At 28.6% G+C, this 18,725-nt stretch overlaps 1 protein-coding gene across 5 annotated transcripts in view; it reads right to left on the bottom strand.

Moving 5' to 3' along the window:
• Positions 1–8,393: 8,393 nt before the first annotated feature.
• LOC147806646 (cell cycle checkpoint protein RAD17-like) overlaps positions 8,394–18,725 on the bottom strand; it is a 30,044-nt gene continuing 19,712 nt past the window's right edge. Inside the window, exons 9-12 of one of the 5 annotated variants that reach the window (XR_015428412.1) lie at positions 16,071–16,346; positions 13,968–14,048; positions 13,824–13,878; positions 10,342–10,416 (exon numbers count right to left, since the gene is read on the bottom strand). The gene's annotated coding sequence lies outside the window, so the exon portion shown is untranslated. Of the gene's footprint in view, positions 8,636–10,341; positions 10,417–13,823; positions 13,879–13,967; positions 14,049–16,070; positions 16,347–18,725 lie in introns of those variants that run through there. The other 4 variants (XR_015428413.1, XR_015428414.1, XR_015428415.1 and 1 more) reach the window with 4 other exon arrangements.

Here is an 18,725-nt window from a genome sequence, read left to right on the forward strand (position 1 = left end):
GAACCTTTCTCGAGCTATTTTATTTTTTTATTCTTTTCTTTTTATTATTCCATTACGCTTTCTTTGCTGGACTTCACACACAGAAAACACCCTATGCATGCTAGAATATCCAAAATGTTACAATAGAAGTCGAAAAGAGCAAATAAACTGATTTTCCTGGATTTTTCCAGTTTTTTTCCCCTTTCCCAATAAAACTTTTTTTATTCCTACATGTAGGAAATTCCAGAATATCGAAAAACACATAAAAAAAATAATTTAATTTATTTAAAAAAAATAAAAAAAAGAATTTTTTTTTATTTTTTACCAGGAAATTACCAGGAATCTGGTTTTTTTTAATTTTTTATTTAGAACCAGGAAAATCAGTTTATTTGCTCTTTTTCGACTTCTATTGCATAATTTTGGATATTCTAGCATGCATGGGGTGTTTTCTGTGCGTGAAGTTCAGCAAAGAAAGCGTAATGGAATAATAAAAAAATAAAATGGCTCGAGAAAGATTCAAATTTCAAGACCCCCTAGCTCCCTTTAATATGAAGGTACAATTTTCAATTTCGTACCCTAGGTAGGGGTCTATGGTCCAAACAAGGCTGCTGAAGAGAATTTTTATAGGCCAATTAGGGGGGTCACAGTGGGCCCCTAAATGTACATTGCGAAGATGAGAGGAGGGAGCTTTTGAAGCGAAACTGTGGTAGGCTTCACGTATCAACGTGGACTAGATGGTAGGCCACCAGACAAGCAAGTTCACTGCAGGAGGGAGGGGTACTGGGTTCGAATCCCAGAGACGGTAAAATTTTCAAACAAAAAAAGATTTTCTTTTTTTTTCTGTTTATTTTAAATTATATTATTTTTTTCTGTGTTTATCGGTATTTTGTAAGTTCCTGCATGTAGGAAAAAAAATTTTTATTGCGAAAATGGAAAAATCCAGGAAAATCAGTTTATTTGCTCTTTATTGACTCCTTTTGTAACATTTTGGTTATTCTAGCATGCATGGGGTGTTTTCTGTGCGTGAAATCCAGCATAGAAAGCGTAATGGAATAATAAATAAAAAATAAATAAATAAAATGGCGCGAGTAAGGTTCAAATTTCGAGACCCCCTAGCTCCCTTTAATATCAAGGTATAATTTTCAAACTCGGTCCCTAAGTAGGGGTCCGTGGTCAAAACATTGCTGCCGAAAATAATTTTTATAGGCCAATTAGGGGGTCACAGTGGGTCCCTAAAGTTATATTGCGAAGATGAGAGGAGAGAGCTTTTGAAGTGAAATTGAGGTAGGCTTCACGTGTCAACGTGGACTGGGTGGTTGAACACCTGTCAAGCAAGTTCGCTGGTGGAAGGAGGGGTTCTGGGTTCGAATCCCAGGGCCGTACACTTTTTCAAAAAATTTTCCCTTTTTTTCTTTTTTTTCTTTTACATTATATTATTTTTTTAATGTGTTTTTCGATATTCTATAGGGTCCTGCATGTAGGAAATAATTTTTTTTTATTACGAAAATAGAAAAAAAAATGGAAAAATCCAGGAAAATCAGTTTATTTGCTCTTTATTGAATCCTTTTGTAACATTTTGGTTATTCTAGCATGCATGTAGTGTTTTCTGTGTGTGAAATCCAGCATAGAAAGCGTAGTGGAATAATAAAAAATTTAAAAAAAATAAAATGGCGCGAGTAAGGTTCAAATTTCGAGACCCCCTAGCTCCCTTTAATATCAAGGTATAATTTTCAAACTCGGTCCCTAAGTAGGGGTCCATGGTCAAAACATTGTTGCCGAAGATAATTTTTATAGGCCAATTAGGGGGGTCTCAGTGGACCCCTAAAGGTATATTGCGAAGATGAGAGGAGAGAGCTTTTGAAGTGAAATTGAGGTAGGCTTCACGTGTCACCGTGGACTGGGTGGTTGAACACCTGTCAAGCAAGTTCGCTGGTGGAGGGAGGGGTACTGGGTTCGAATCCGAAGGACGTACCCTTTTTCAAAAAATTTTCCTTTTTTTTTCTTTTGTTTATTTTACATTATATTATTTTTTAATGTGTTTTCGATATTCTGGAGAGTCCTGCATGCAGGAAATAAATTTTTTTTATTGCGAAAATAGAAAAAAATGGAAAAATTCCAGGAAAATCAGTTTATTTGCTCTTTTTGACTCCTTTTGTAACATTTTGGATATTTTAGCATGCATGGGGTGTTTTCCGTGTGTGAAATCCAGCAAAGAAAGCGTAATGGAATAATTAAAAAAAAAGAAGAAGAAAATAAAATGGCTCGAGTAAGGTTCAAATTTCGAGACCCCTAGCTCCCTTTAATATCAAGGTATAATTTTCAAACTCGGACCCTAAGTAAGGGTCTATGGTCCAAACATGGCTGCCGAAGAAAACTGTTATCTAATACATTGTTTATTGTGCAACTCACAGTCCCTGACCAAATTATTAGACACGCTATAAGATTCTGTGCAAAATTGTATTTATCGGGTGATAACTATTCTCCTTTATTGTTTTCACGCGGTTTACACTTGTTTACGTTCGTGTATCAATGGGTTAAATTAGACAATATATAATATAAATTTGACAATTGGATAAATTAGACGATATATTACATAAATATAGAATATTTATTATCTTAGTATATTATAATAATTAGACTAAATTATTAGGCGCGCTGTAGTTTTTTAATAATTACATGATTTGCACGAGTTTATTCGCAATACTTTTATATTTAAATATGCATGCAATGGGTTTTTATTCAGGAGATTTTTTATATACTTCCTACTTATATTAATTTTAACGTATTGCATTACAATGTTAACCAATCGATACACAAACGTAAACTAGTGTGCAAACCGGTTTCAGACGCTGAAAAACAATAAAGTTGTATAGTATCACGTGATAATTAAGATTTTACATAGAATCTTAAAGTTCGTCTAATAATTTGGTACAGATACTTAACAAATTTAAAACAAGTCAACAGCAAACAGCGATAAGCAGAGAGCTTGCCGCACTTAACTATACTCAATACTTAATGATATCCATGACGTTCTATTGTGTTTCTAAGTTGCTGATTTAAATCTTTCTTTCCACAACTTTTTCTTAAATATTATGTAACAAAAAGGAAGAAGAATATTTTTATTTTTAACGTCGTTATTTAATTTTCTTATTTAAAATAAATAATTTGTGATTCTGAAAAGTAAAATAAGTTCTTCTTACTCTTTCTTGCTTAAGTGTCACTGTTCAATGCATTGTTTTTCTCTTGTTCTTTTTCTTTTTTTTAAAAACATTTTTTACATTTTATAAGAAAACTAAATAATAAGATCATAAATAAATTTTCATCTCTATTAAATTTTCTTACGTAAACACAACCTAATTACAGCTTTGAATTGAATAGTTGAAAGTTTCATGTTATCAGAAATTTATAGTTACTTGTCATATATTGTAAAATCGTTTTATAATTTTTTTTTCAAATCCATCTCGAACTAACTCTCCATGCAAACATGCTAGATCAAACACATAAATATCCACCGTATCATACCATTGGATCCGACAAAGCTTATGTTCACCATCTTGAAAGAAACATCAATGCACACTGTCAATGTTGTAAGCATAAGAAGTTCCGTCAGATGTTAAAGCAAAAACATTCTTTTGCATAGATAGCAGTTAAATGAAAGAATTTCGCTATTAATGACGGAAGAACTTAGTTTCACGTAAAATATTTCATTTTATTTCATAACCTTCGTTGAACAGTCAACCCAATTTTTAGGTTCACAACTACTAATGTTCAACTCCGTAGCCTTGTAATTTTGAACCCAATCCAGAAGACAAGGGAACTCTTGTATCAAGTATTGGGAGAAATTTGCAAATCCTCCACAAAGGCAAATTTCTCCCAATACTTGATCCAAGAGTTCCCTTGTCTTCTGGATTGGGTTCAAAATTACAAGGCTAAGTAGTTGAACATTAGTAGTCATAAACCCAAAAATTGGGTCGGCCGTTCAATAACGGTTATATATCACTGAGGATATTTTACACAGCACTGTGGTCGGTGAAAGACGGATGCGGAATTTTTATTAACCAGTCATTGTTGGAATTCGAACCCGGTTCATCTCATAGGAAGGCGAACTCTCTATCCCCCGAGCCATCACGGCTCTAGGTAAATGTTTCATAAAGTCACTTAGCTTCTTGAAGCTGCGTATATACTTAAGCTGTGAGCTGTCCATCCAGCTAAACAGGGGTTCGAATCCCATCGTTGACACCACATAATTTACTCCATTCCTTCAGCACGTGAGAAGTTTCTACTGTCTTGCACTCCTCATATACATAATTAGGCAAAATAATTGTGTAATGAAATTCATACTTACAATAACTACATTATCATTTTCACAGAACCGGAGCTCGTATATAGCCCCATTGCACTTTCTGTTTTTACATATATATATATATATAGATAGATAGATAATAACCTATTTTTAGACTTTTAAATTTTTCAGGCTTAACATTAATTTTTGTGTTTTTATTAAATGTTTTTTTATTTGTTGTAATACAGATAATTTGTGCCTGGTAAAAATATTTAATTTAATTTTATTTTAAATTGTGCAATTTAGCGTTTATAAAAAGGATCCTAACTGATATATATATATGTGTAAAAACAAATTTACTAATTTTCAATGACAATTTTACTAATTTTAAATAAATAAACAATTATCTTTTATGTTTAATGTGCATTCAATTTTATATCATAAAAATTAGTTAGCTTTAAAAGGAAAGAAAAGGTTGGTTTATTTGAGATGCTTGTTTACTTCTAAAATAACTTTTTTTATTCTAATTTAACTTTCTACTCTAGAATCAGATCATTGGCAAAACCTTTTTTAGTGCACTCTGACTTGAGGTTGTATCGTCAAAAAGACCTCTTTAAGTAAGAGCTTCGCACAAATATTTTGAATGCATTTTAATATACTTAATTTGCTTTGTTAAATTTTTTGTTTTTATATTTTTTCGCGTTTCCTTGTTTGATCTTTCTCACATTTGATGCAGATGTTCGTCAGGTCACTGGTTGAGGTTTTAATGGTTTCTCCTAGAAGGTTTTTTTTCATCACAAAATCTATGAAAAAAAGCCAGTGCCTGCCAAAAAGTGGTCGTAAAAAAAAAAGAAAAAGACAATCATTCTCTGATTATCATGTAAGTCTTTCTCTGCACCACTCAATTTGGCTTATTGAAAACTACCAGTCTTTAGGAAAACAATCTCTTTTTTTTATAACATATATATTGCAACTATTCACATAAAGTGTTGGTCAAAATCTTTTGAAATCAAATGTTAAAACAGAAGTTTAAATATTTAAGAAAAATGTCCGATAAATCTGTGATTGTCATGAAATTGTGGAGCCCTAACCCTTATCACCCCCTTGGCATACAATGGGCTGTTGAAAGAATGCTTTGCTTTATTGCTTGAGCTACAATGCAGTGAAAAACAATGCTTGATACTACTTTTCCAATAAATCTCTTTGCATTATTTATTTAGCTTTATTCTTTATTAATTTTCTTTCTTACCTTCAATTTTAGAGTAATATTCGAAAAAGGAAAAAAAGATAGCAGTAACTTGTAATGTAAAGCCAAACTAAAAATATTTTATTTAAACTATCAGCAAATGTTGATACATGCCTGTAAATCATATTTACTACAAAATATTTGAATTAAAAAGAGTCAATTTTAACATGTTCTAAAATGTTTTTTTTTTTTTTTTTTTTTTTTTTTAAATTCTACACTATGTGGTGCAGCAGCCTATGAAGGGTAAAAGCCTACTGTGCACATCCAAGTTTTTGTGACTCTAGGCTCTGGAGTGCCAGAGCAAATGTTGGGTGGTCAACCAAGTGTGGAAATCCCTAATGTTTGGCACTTATTCAAGGTCCCCACTCAATTTCAGAAAGAAAAAACATTCCATGACTTTGCTAGAAAAAGTTCAGTGAAAATCCAGATCATATTTTATCTATACCATGCAATTTTTCATCAGAAATGTTTTTACTTTTTATTTGTAGTGTCAAATACTAGATTTTGTGAGCAAAACATCATTGAAAGAGGAATAAAAAATGCAAGTTTGGCTAAAATGTAAAATTTTTGCAACAAATAACTGTAATAGATATCAGAATTATTTATCTCAAAAGATTACATAAAAAATGTGGTTTACCAGAAACAAATCTGTTACCTGATCTACAGTTGAAAACTTTTTAAGAGAAAAAAAAGGACATGAGTAAAAACTTATTATTTTGATAACATATTCCTATCTTTTGATTTTTTTTCTTCTATTTTTTGAACATAATTAATCCTATCTTGCAGCAGGCTTCCCACTCAATTTCTGAAAAAAATTCCTAACTTTTCCATGTATATCAGGTAAATTTCAATAGAAATCCAAACCATATTTTATCATACCATGAAATTTTTCATCAGAAAACTTTGAATTCTTGTCAAATTTCTTGTAATGTGAGCAAAAAAACATATAATATAATGAGAATGGAAACATAGAACAGTTTCACTAGAAAAAGAATTCCACTTCTAAGGTATTCAACTTTTAATATAGACATACTTTATAAAATAATTCTACTAGATGCTAGAATTAACTCGAATCTCGATAACTGTTACTGACAATTCGAAGACTGATCATTTAACAGGTTTGTTGAAGGATTTTTCTAGACAATTCAACTTTCCTTGATTTTTAGAGTCAAAATAAAATTCCCTGAAAATTTAAGGTTTTCTGTGTTCTCATTTTATTGATCCACTGAATGGATGAAAGACTGTGACAACTTTGCCTGCTCCGAACTCTGGATCTGTGCACGAGATTGCAGCTTCACTCTCTCCAGTTAAAACAAATTGTATAACAGGCAGAAAAATTAAATAGAGATTAATTTTTTAAATACCTGCTACATTTTAGATTTTCAAATCCATGACTTTCCATGAATAATTCTAAGAATTTTTCATTACTTACAATTTTAGTTACTTACGGTTAAGAATTGTGAAATTATGTCACGAGGCGGTGTTCAAATCAATATTATTCAGTTGCCATTCAACTCTGGAACAGGGCGCATCTCCCTGTCACTTTACAATGACCTTGTCAATTTTATATCTTTAAACTTGTAAATAAATTATTTTGTGTGTTACAGTCCACTGGTTAATAGATCGATACATCATAAACACTTACAATTGAAGTTACAATTTTCTCCGACAAAAACACAACCATAAATTAAAAAAGCATTGTAATAACAATAATTTAAATGATAGATATAACCGAAACTGTTATACTCTGCATCTTCATATTTATTGATTTTAAACTTAAAAAACAAAGTAAAGAAAGAGTTGCAGTAATGAAATGGCTAGAAAAAAAATATGAAAGCAAATAACTAAATACAGTCAGATATATGCTATTTAAAGCTGTTTTATTTCTTAAAAGTGTAATATAAAAAGCTTAAACTAGAATTTTAAATTAATAAAAAAAAAAATAAAATAAATTTTGAAATCACGAAAGTTTAAAAGCTAATTTGCTCTAGAAATTATGTTCTTTCTTTCATTTTTAGAAAGAAACCATATTTTAATAAAATATGATTGGGAGAGCAGATTTTGTTACAAATTCAGATATTTACACCGTGAAAATTCCATTTTAAAAATTAGATTTTTCGGCAGCCTAAATCCATGACGTATCATGTTTTTTTAAAAAGAAATAGTTAAAATCATGACAAAGTTTGTTTAATACCGAAATCTATGACTTTCTATGATTTTTCATGACATTCCAGGAGCGCGGTGGATTTTTTTCCTTTGAGGCACAGTAAAAAGTAACTATTTTTTTATTATACAATACTATTACAAGCTTTTAAGTTTTAGTAATATTCCCTTATAATAGTTTAATTAGAGCATATAATAGATTGGTAAAACTATTATAAGCTCTCAAGTTTAGTATTAGTCAAGTTTAGATTATCAGTGTTTATAGTAATATTTATCTGTATCAACGTACATTTATAATTTATAAATGTATTCTTAAAAATTCAATGTTGTTTTACTTGATAAACAAATATTTAAAGCTAATATGAAACAATATTTATTTTTTTATTAACAGAAAATATTTCATGTTAGAAGTATTTTGATTATTTATAGTATTATGAGCTTTAAGACAGTTTTGGAAGAAAATTTTGAGCATTACTGTCAAAAACCAGTTTAAGAAATCCAAAAAACTCAACATCCAAGGTATAAAAAGCTTTTTTTTTAAACCCAGACACAAATTATCACTTTTGTATTTTTTTTTACAATAAAAGGGATGAAAATACTGTATTTTTTTACTCGAAAAATCAATTAAAATGAACACTGCATAACACTCATACAAGCAAACTTCAATTAGAGTCAATTAAAAAAAAACAATCTCTTGTTTGCAACTAAATTGAGACCAAGTCATTAATAGAAAGTGACTTTAATTCAAGTAAAAAAGAAATCAAAAATTTAATAAATATCTTCATTATATAAATATTTCACAACAAGTAATCTCTGTGTTCAAAAGTCGAATTCCTTCTATAACAATCTCTTCATCAGGCAATATCTTGACATTTTCATCTGACTTGTTAGCATCATCAATTGGGCCGCTCTCTTCCTCTCCAAAACAAAAGTGGTCTTTTTCATCTAACGTCTTTCCCACTTGGCTATTAATATATGAAATTTTATAACAATAAAAGTAAGTAATCATTAAATCAATAGTAATGAAAATGATTATCAATAATGGTGAAAATAAAGATTGAAAGAGAGAGAAATGATTTTTTTTCCTTTTTGAAAGATATAGAATAATTTTCAATTAAAAAAAAAACATCCTTAAACTTATGTTTGTTTCTCATTAAATTTAGAAAACTGAATTGGCAGAATACTACTAAGTATAAAGAAGTCATTAGTAAAATAAAATTTTCAGATAATTCTATATACCTTGCACTTTCTCATTGCTTCAATTTTATATTACAAAATTATTTGCAGTAAGAGTATTTCCTGAGCATATTTGAAGATTTTCTTAAAGTTATGTGGTGACAATTTGGGTAAAGTATAGTGGGACAATTGTTACAATTTAGTACTAATACATTTTTACAACTAAGGCCTATCCCAAATCATCACCAACACATACAAATAAAGTATATAAAAAAAATATCTGTCCAGAAATAATGATCACAAGGGATAGAATTAACTTAAGCAATTTTAATGATGATCAACTCAATTATCAAGATTTACTCATGAGAATAAATTTGACCATGTGGCATAATAAAATAAGATCATTACACATTATACTATATTACTATATACTATATTAAATTATACTATACAAATTATATTATATCAACATGTGACAAACAGATTTGAAGAATCTTTAAGAAAAGGGAATCACTGCTGGAGTTAATAAAATCTAAAGTCACTTATCTTGCACATGTGCTTAAAAATGTTGAGGAGCTGATGATCTATTTGTAAGTGGCAGGATATTATTCGCTGGATTTATCTTAATTGTTCAGTCCTGTTGCAGCCATTCTTTCAGGGTAGATGTATCTTTATTCTTCAGAATTTTCTACCAAAAATCCTTTTCTCCACTTCTTCTAGCAGCTAGTCCAGTCCTCTCCCCTCTCTTCCTCACCTCTCTCCTGCCCCTCTTCACAGGTTTTCAACCCTTACACAAAAATTGGCAGACCAAAACTGCTTAATTTATTTACAGAGAGGCTATCTAAAACAGTCAGACAGTTTGGGCAGAAATAGGCTCACTGATAGTCATAAAAAGGAAAGAGAGTTGTAGCAACACTACAGTTAACAGATTTTTTTTTTCTAATATTAAAATCAGCAAACACAAAACTATGATGAAAATTTTAACTACTCTTCTTTAATTCATTTAAAGATATTAAATTAAATGAAATTTAAATTTTTTTTATTTATTTATTTACGGAATTTCTGAAATTTACATAAAATATGAATTTTTTGCTTGATAAATGTGCCTAATTTTGGGAAAATGAAGATATAGAAATTTTGAATATAAGAACATGAAGATTGTGCTGCAGATTGACTCAGTAAATTCTGCTGTAAGGTATATAAGTTGCACTGCAATGCCATAATCAAAAATACAAAAGTAATAACCAATCAGAGTTTTTAAATGAAGGAGTACATTGTATAAAACAGATTTCATAAAACAGTTTGCAAGAAAGTATTTAAAATTGATTTAAAATGGTTCTTAAAAACAAAATGCAACTTTCTAAACTAGCTAACATGCGGTAAATGAAATTATCACTAAGTTACAAAAGTTAAATTAAAAATAATGTAACTCTAGTGGAAAATATCAGAAAGTCTTTTTTTTTGAGTAGGGGTGTACGCTAAAATGATAATAATATTTGTTTTCTTGGAAAGGTGTGTCGTTTATGAAAGAGCAAAATCATTGATCTGTCTGGGTTTTTTTAAGAGGTACCTATTTCGTGAAAATTTAGACATAATTAGTGCAAATAAAAAATTATGTTTAAAAAATTAACACAAAAACATGGTAAAGGAAGAAAATATTTTCAAAAATTGTCACTACAAATAAAAATCATTTATGACTTATTTCTATATATTTTTCCCTATATATTCAAAAACAATTTTGGTATTGTTAAATTTTGGGCTAAAAATTTTATCTAAATTACAAAAAGCATAAATCTGTAAAAAATCATTGTCCATAGTAAAATTTCAACTTGAATTTAATAAAAACATGCATTTAACAGTACTAATACTAAAAGTTATTCAAATTATGAGAACATTTTCCTCTGGGTCATACAGAAAAAAGTTTCACAGAGAAAAAAATATTAGAAATGTCAGTTAAAAGAAATTTACAATAGTATTTATGATAATGTTCGAATTTCAACTTCTTGTAAAGCTTACAGAGGGTGAGCCTCGAGGTTTAATTTTAAAAAACTCAGTGGGAAAAAAATTGGCTTTGATATGGCGTAAACGAGCGATTAGGTTTCCCACATTGACTGAACACGTGCTACCGTTTTGTAAAAGTCAGCTGGCAGGGAAGCTCTTCTTTTCCATAGATTGCAACAAGAACACAGGTTTGCATGAGAACTTGGCTTTTTATTTGTGAAACTGCCGTTTTTCCTAAAGTTGAATTTGCGAAGGTACCGCTAAACGGTAGGAAATTTACCCTGGACAGACCCTTGAGCTCAGTATTTATTTAATATCCATAAAAACAATACAGTATAACCCTACAACAACAAGTATTCGTGCAATTCTAAGATGTATTAATTACTTAATTCTATATATTTAAAAAATAATTAATACATTTAGGTATATATTTATAAAATAAAAATAAAAAATACCTTGGCAAATATACTAAATTAAAAAATATATGACACTAAAATTTTATACTTTTATTGTAAAATATATAAATTGTATCTATTATTTGAAATCAAAGTTCTAATTTTTGGTTAAATTAGAACTAATCCATATTGCCTTTATAGACAACTGTATTTAAATCAGGGTTGGCATGTTTTTGACACATGACGGTTTTTACCGTCATGTCAAAAAAACCCCTGTCAAAAACCCATAGTTTTGGTAAAACTGCATTTTTATTTGAGTTTAACTTCTTATAACTTAAAATCAATTTATTTTTGGGCAATAAAATTAGAAAAAAAGTTGTTAAAAGATATTTAAGAACAGATTCTTGCATTTTCCCAACATGATTATATCAAAACATACTATTTGAAATGAAATATTAGGATACTAAACAAAATTTTCAACATTTCCAAGCATCATTTTGTTTGTCATATTACATTATTGAAGAATGTCAAGTCATTCTTGACTTAGAGTTTGTTAGTAGTTACAAGTTTTGTTTAGCTTATTTATAATATTTAAGAAATGCCAAATTTTAAATTCTTCTTCTTAGTTCTTGAATTTATTAATAGTTCCAAGCTTTTTTGTTTGTTTGTTTATTTCTAACAATTAAGCAATTCCTTTGCAAATCAAGCCATAATGATAAAAGCAAATATCACTATTTTCAATAAGTATATTACAATATTTCTGCATGAATGTATATCCTTCTCTTAAGAATGCATGTATATAGTTGCAAAATCAATAGCAATCATTTACAACATTCATTTATAAAGGCAATTATGGGAAAATAATATATTGTCCGCTATATGCCATAAATTGAAGGAAACAGTAGGCTTTTGACAGTTTTTACCGGTAAAAACACGGTTTTTACCACTGTCATGTCAAAAACAAGTTTTTGACGGCAAAAACCCAACACTGATTTAAATCCTTAAAAATATTTTCTCACAGCGCTTGTTTTGAGATTAAGCTCTTTTGTTCTCCTATACAGTTTATTTTTATGTTTGTATGATTACCTACGGTTATGTACGGTTACTTTCTTATGTTTGTATTGTTTAAAAAATGGTTCCAAGGAGTAAAAAATAAAGATTTGTTAAATAGCTGCAAAAAACAAAAAAAAATTTAAAAACTATAATTTTTTTTTCAATCATAAGACCCTTATTTTCTTGAAGAAATCTTAAAATAGTTTTTAATTTTGGAGAAATTGTAATGGTTAGCACCTCTGAAAACAGCACAGGAATATGAGTGTGATGCTATTTTCAACATTTGTTTTGATGCCAGTTGATGGTAAATTCAGAAGGAGTAGGTGTGAACAAATTGTGTAAATATTTTCATAAATAAGCAGACATTCAATTTCAATATGAAGATGAAAGAAAAGCCATGATCTCCAAATAATCTGCTGTTGAAAAATTTAGTGTTAAGAGTTACGATTCTGAGAAGAAAAAGAATGGAACAGTCTTCTATTCTAACTAAAGATAGTATTATCTCAATATATTTATCTTTAGCGCAACTTTATATTTCATTTTACAACCGCATTGAACAGTCAAGCCAATTTCAGGTTTACAACCATCAATGCTTAACTATGTTTCCTTGTAAATTTTGAACCCAACCCAGAAGACAAGAAAACTCCTGGATCAAACATTGGGACTAACCAACCCTTGTGATGTTGCACACAATTTTTGCACAAAACTTAATTTATAATCCTAAATTGAGGTACAGTGTTTCAGAAGATATAATTTTCAATATTTATAAAACATTTTCTTGAGAGTGTAAAGACAAATGTATCTAGTCCATCTAACTGGAAAAAAAAAACAAAAAAAAAACACAAAATTCTTCAAAAAAGACAATCTTTTACAAGGTCTAACATCAAAGCAAATGTATTACATTAGAGAATAAAAAGAAAGATAATATACATACAAGTACAAAGTAATAGCAATTGTATGTGGTCACCTTTAAGACAAGTTGGAATATTTTTAGATTTAAAAATATTTAACACATATTTTTTCACAATTTTATTAAAAAATATAATTGATAATTTTAAAACTAAAATTAATAACAATAAAAACCAAATTGAAGAGAATTTAATTGTTTGAAAGAATCAGGGGTGATTTTGAGCCGAAGTAAAAAAACCTGAAAATTTCTTGAGTAAAATCATTAACGACGTGTTTCAAAAAATAAATGTCTTTATAAATTTAAATCATTGATATTTTCACAACATGAAATTCTAAATAAATTATATACAACATAATTTAAATTAATAATTCTGTAAAGAGATGCCAAGCATAAATTCTAGTTCCTAATATTTCTAAATAAATTATACAACAATTTTCATGCATAAATGTGATCAATGATTTCTTGAAACTTCTGGATCTTGGATTTTATGAAATTTTCAGATTGCGGTAAGCAGAATCATCTCTGAAGAATATTGGACTTAATACAGCTTAATTAGTAGATTGCATCACTACATGGTTTTAAAAATTAAAAAATTAACATAAAATGATAATTAATTACCTAAAAAACTTTTTTATTTTCATATCTCCTAATTCTTTTGTTAGTGTTACTTGAGCTAAAATAAAAATAAAAAAAATTGAAACAAATATTTTTAATCTATTTATTATGTTTTTTTTTTCAAATAGAATATTAAAGTGTTAATACCAGGATTTAAATCCCTTATTTGCAATTTTGAAAGATAAGGAACTAAGTCAACTTGTAGCTGTCTCATACTAAGAGAAGAGCCTGAAAAGAATAGGCAATGCACTTAATTCATAAGCTATAAAAAAAATCCAAGTTGAACAATAAAATGTAAATTAAAAAGTTACCAACATTTCATAACCATAAATACCCATAGCTGCCAACATGGAGAGGAATAAATCCAGTAGATTTTACAAAAAAATAAAAATTTTATAACTGTTCCATAATTTTTTAACCGTTTTGGGAAGTTTGGGATTTTTATAGTCATCACAATACAAAAACTTTATTACACTAATAAAGTTTATTACACTATAAAACTTTATTACACTAATAAATAGTCTGCAATATTTTCCATTTATGATTAATATTAAATGAATTTGAAATGTTTCTTTTGATTATTTTTAACTTCTATTTTAAAAAGACAAGTAAATCATTATTGATGATTAAAAGATTTTACTATTTAAGTACAGAATAAAACAAACTTAAATTTTCAGAAAAAAGAAAAGCTTTAAACTAATTTCAATAAGTGAGTCTCGTTCCATTATGCACTAGCAATACTTATTTAAGTATTCAAGCAAGTGATAAATTGTGTAAAAATTCTATTCCGATTAAGGATATTTTTCAAAAACTTAATCAATTAAAGGAAATTTTCTAAAATGTACGAAAACCAGGAGAATTTTTATTATACCAGTAGATCTGGGAAAAAATGGCAAAATCCAGTATGTGACTGGTAAATCCAGGAGAGTTGGCAGCTATGAATACCCATTTTAAAAACATCATCATCATCAATGGCTCGACAGCCCAGGGTGGGCCTTGGCCTTCTCAAGAAGTTTAAACGAAGTTCAAGTGAGTTTAAACTTCTGAAGAAGTTTAAAAACATACAAATACAAATTTTGAATATTTTAGGTGGATCTAAGAATCTAGTTAAAAATTTCCAAAGTCTAAAAAAGTTAAAGCTTTCTAGGAAGATCAATGCTTCCTAATAATGAAAAAAAAACCTAGAAATATTTTCTCTGAGAATTGTAATCTATAGTAACTGTTAGGTTATTTTAAAAGATTTTGAGCAGAATGAAACTTTTTAGAAAATTATGTTATTTATGCCCATGCCAATTTTATATCAACTATAATGCATGGAAGAATTAGTGGCTTTTGGATTTGGTTCCTCTTTAAATTGTGGCATTGTAACATAGTGTCTCTTTTATTATTAGAAAAAAATAAAACCATAATTTTTTTCCAAGAAAAAAAAATATTTTGAGAGAATTGCCAAATCTTCCAACAATAAATAAGCACCTTTTAAGTACTTTTTAAGAGTTCAAAATATATTTTTAATCACTATATACATTAACAAAATGCAAAATAATTTTCAAATTTTACATGATCATGATAAAATAACCAGTTTCTGACATAGTTACTCTTTTCTTGATTATATTAGCTATTATAAAAAGATCAAGAGTTTTTCCAGTCTGATATCAGGATGAGGAAAATGAAGTCTAAAATTGAGAATATCTAGCAAAATGCAGCAGAGTTGTACATGAGAGAGCAAGAATGTCAGCGAGCCCAGCTCAGTAGACGCACATGCAGACCCGCAAGTATTTCATCAAACAAGTAAAATGATTGGCGCTTTCATATGCTACGGATCGAGGGTACATTGAAATGGATTGTGGTTGAATGAACTGCGAAAACGTTGGATAGAATAATGTGAAAAACACCCTTCTGCATAATATGCGGCAAAAATTGACAAAGTAAAGACAAAAAAATCAGATTTTTGAAAAGGAAAAATTAAGCAGTTTTTAAAAACACTGAATAAAAAAAGCATCTTAAGGGCCTTTAAAAAAAGAAAATCGAAGATAAGCACCTTTAAGCACTTTTTAAAAACTCTATGCACCATGTATTAAAACATAGATAACAAAATTCATTTTACAAAACTGTAATTAATCTTCAACTACTTACATAAGTACAGTGTAGTTAAGATATTTTTACTAAGTGGTAATGCTGGAAGCAAGTTTATAATTTTGCTTTAAAAAAATAAAAAATAGGAACAAAGTAACTATTCAAATAATGTCTTACCACTAAAAGCATACTTCAGAGATTTTTGCAACCGCCTTTGTAAGATAAAAAAAGAAATAATAAATAAATAAAATTTTAAAAAAATGAAAGCAGATATAAAATTACAAAACAATAATTTTGGCTCAATCAAAGAATCTTCATATATACCTTACATAAATTTTCGTAAAATTGAGGTTTGTGCATTGCTCTCCACCTCCTATTATTCACAGAGGACAAATTGAACATCAGACCTCTAGACGCCAAAGACACCATATAATCATTCATTGTGTCACGACTCTGAAACAAATATATATACAGTGCACTCCCGATTATCCGGGTTAATCACCGGGACAGGTCGCACGGACAATCGAAAAACACGGATAATCCGAAAACTCCTTTTGTTAAAGAAAAATTCAATATCAGTACAAAAAATATAAAAATTACTGACATTTGCATGCATAACATCAAACTAAGAATTTTCCTTTTTAAAAAATGTGTAATGCGTCTTCGCCATATATCGATACACATATTTTACGAACCGCAGTAATGTCACCGTAATCAAATCACCGTAATCATTCATTTACTACATCTTCTGCATCAGTTACTATCATCACTATTTGATTTAACAACATAACGATGTCTTCATCAGTCAAATACTGGAAGGTATTTTTCTTGAACATCTGAAGAGGATTGTTCATCAAGCGGTATGATCTTTCTCCAAGCTCGTAATAACGTAGACGATTTTACCTTTGACCATGTTGCTGATATTCCATATACTGCAATCCAATAACGAATATTGCTTCCAAAAATTTGGTAGTGTTATAACTTCATGAATCAAATTTTTTTAATCTTGAAAATGTTTCTCTTTATATTTTTTGTGTGATTCCGGAATGAGCACGGATAATCCGCAAAGCGGATAATCCGCTCATGGATAATCGAGAGTGTACTGTATATACATAATTAACCCTAGAATAATGGTAGAGACAATTTCAGTTTTTGACTTTTTTAAAAATTTCTCAAGGTTTTTAGTTCATGAGATTTTTTTAATACTTAGCTATAAAGCTTAAAGCTTTCAGAAGTTTGAGAAACCAACAATAAATTACAAAAAAAAAAAAAAAGGATTTTTTAACACCCTATGCCAGAAAGCCAATCAAGAATCTTGTAACTTGTATTGATTATTTTGGTTGTTATTTGCAATAACAGCATAAAATTTCATAAACCTAGCCTAAATATTTATGGAGTTATAGAAATTTAAAAAAAAATTATTTCCTTTGTCTTATGTTTTTTTTTCTTTTTTTTTTTGGTTATAACTTCAATATCTAATATAATTAAACAAAATTGTTAGAGAAATTTAAAATTATTTACAAAAAAATGGATTTAAAATTTGAAAAAAAAAATCAGTAAAAACTACTTAAGATATGAGTATTTAAAGTAGTTTGCTTATATTGCGCACACACAGAAAATTTAAAAAAAAAATTCATATTTTTGTAATGAATTGTATTTTGGCAACTAATGAAAATTATCTAATTTAAATATCTTAAAAATTGTAAAAGTGTCTAGCAATTTTCTAAGTTGTTTTTGTATTTTTTAAAAGAAAGCTCAAAATGATAAGGGTCTTTCCACAACTTTCATTTTATATTATAAAACAAGATTTATTAAAATTGATGTCGGAAAAAATAGGCGAGACTACAAAATAAAATTAGTGAAAAACGCTAACCTTTTGTGATTTCTTTTAAAAAGTACAAAAATTACTTAGAAAATTGCTTGAGATTTTTAAAATTTTTAAGATATTCAAATCAGTACTCTTTTCATTAGTTGCTAATTGCGGTTCACCGCAAAATCAAGGCTTCCATTAAACTTCAGAAAATTTTTTTTTTGACTTTTCCAGGTAAATTTTAATGAAAATCAAGATCATATTTTCCTCAGAAAACTTTGATTCTTTTATCTGTAATGTGAAATATTTGATTTTTTGTGTAAAAAAATGTCATTAAATGAGGATGGGATTATTTCAGTTTGATTAAAATGTGCAATTTTTATAACAAATAATAGATGTCAGAATTATTTAACTTTAATCTCAATAACTGATTACTGTTACGGACAATTTCAAGACTGGTTATTTTCCAGGCATGAAATAGAAATTTTCCAAGTTTTTATAAAGAAAATGCAGGGTTCTCTGACTATTCCCTGATTTTTAGAGTAAAAAAAAAATTCCCTAACAATTCCAAGTTTACCCTGAGCTAGGGGAACCCTGAAAATTATGAAGGAAAAAAAACAGTTTAATCGAGATCCCCCCCCCCAAAAAAAATGAATTAATAAATTAAATATTTAAATAAGTTGTTCTTTAAATATTTTGAAATAAAGGCAAAGATCATTTCATCTTCAGACAAAAGAGAAGAGCAAGAAATAATAATTTTTATGTGATTGGTTTTTCTTTAAGTCTTTCTTTAGGAAATAAAGATTAAATTTAATTTTAATAACCTTAAGACTAATTCAAAATTTTTAGAAAGGAAGAAAAATATAATGCATATCTTCAGATATATGAATATGAGACTTCAAAAACTCCAAATTATACAGCTAAGATATTTTGCTTAACTAAATTACATGGCACAGAAAAAATAAAAATTCAACTGAAACAAGTGATTCCAAGATTAGGGACTGGAGTATATTAAATAAATC

This window comes from Parasteatoda tepidariorum, chromosome 8, assembly GCF_982258835.1.
Source record: "Parasteatoda tepidariorum strain Cologne lab strain chromosome 8, Ptep-v5.0, whole genome shotgun sequence".
NCBI lineage: Eukaryota > Metazoa > Arthropoda > Arachnida > Araneae > Theridiidae > Parasteatoda > Parasteatoda tepidariorum.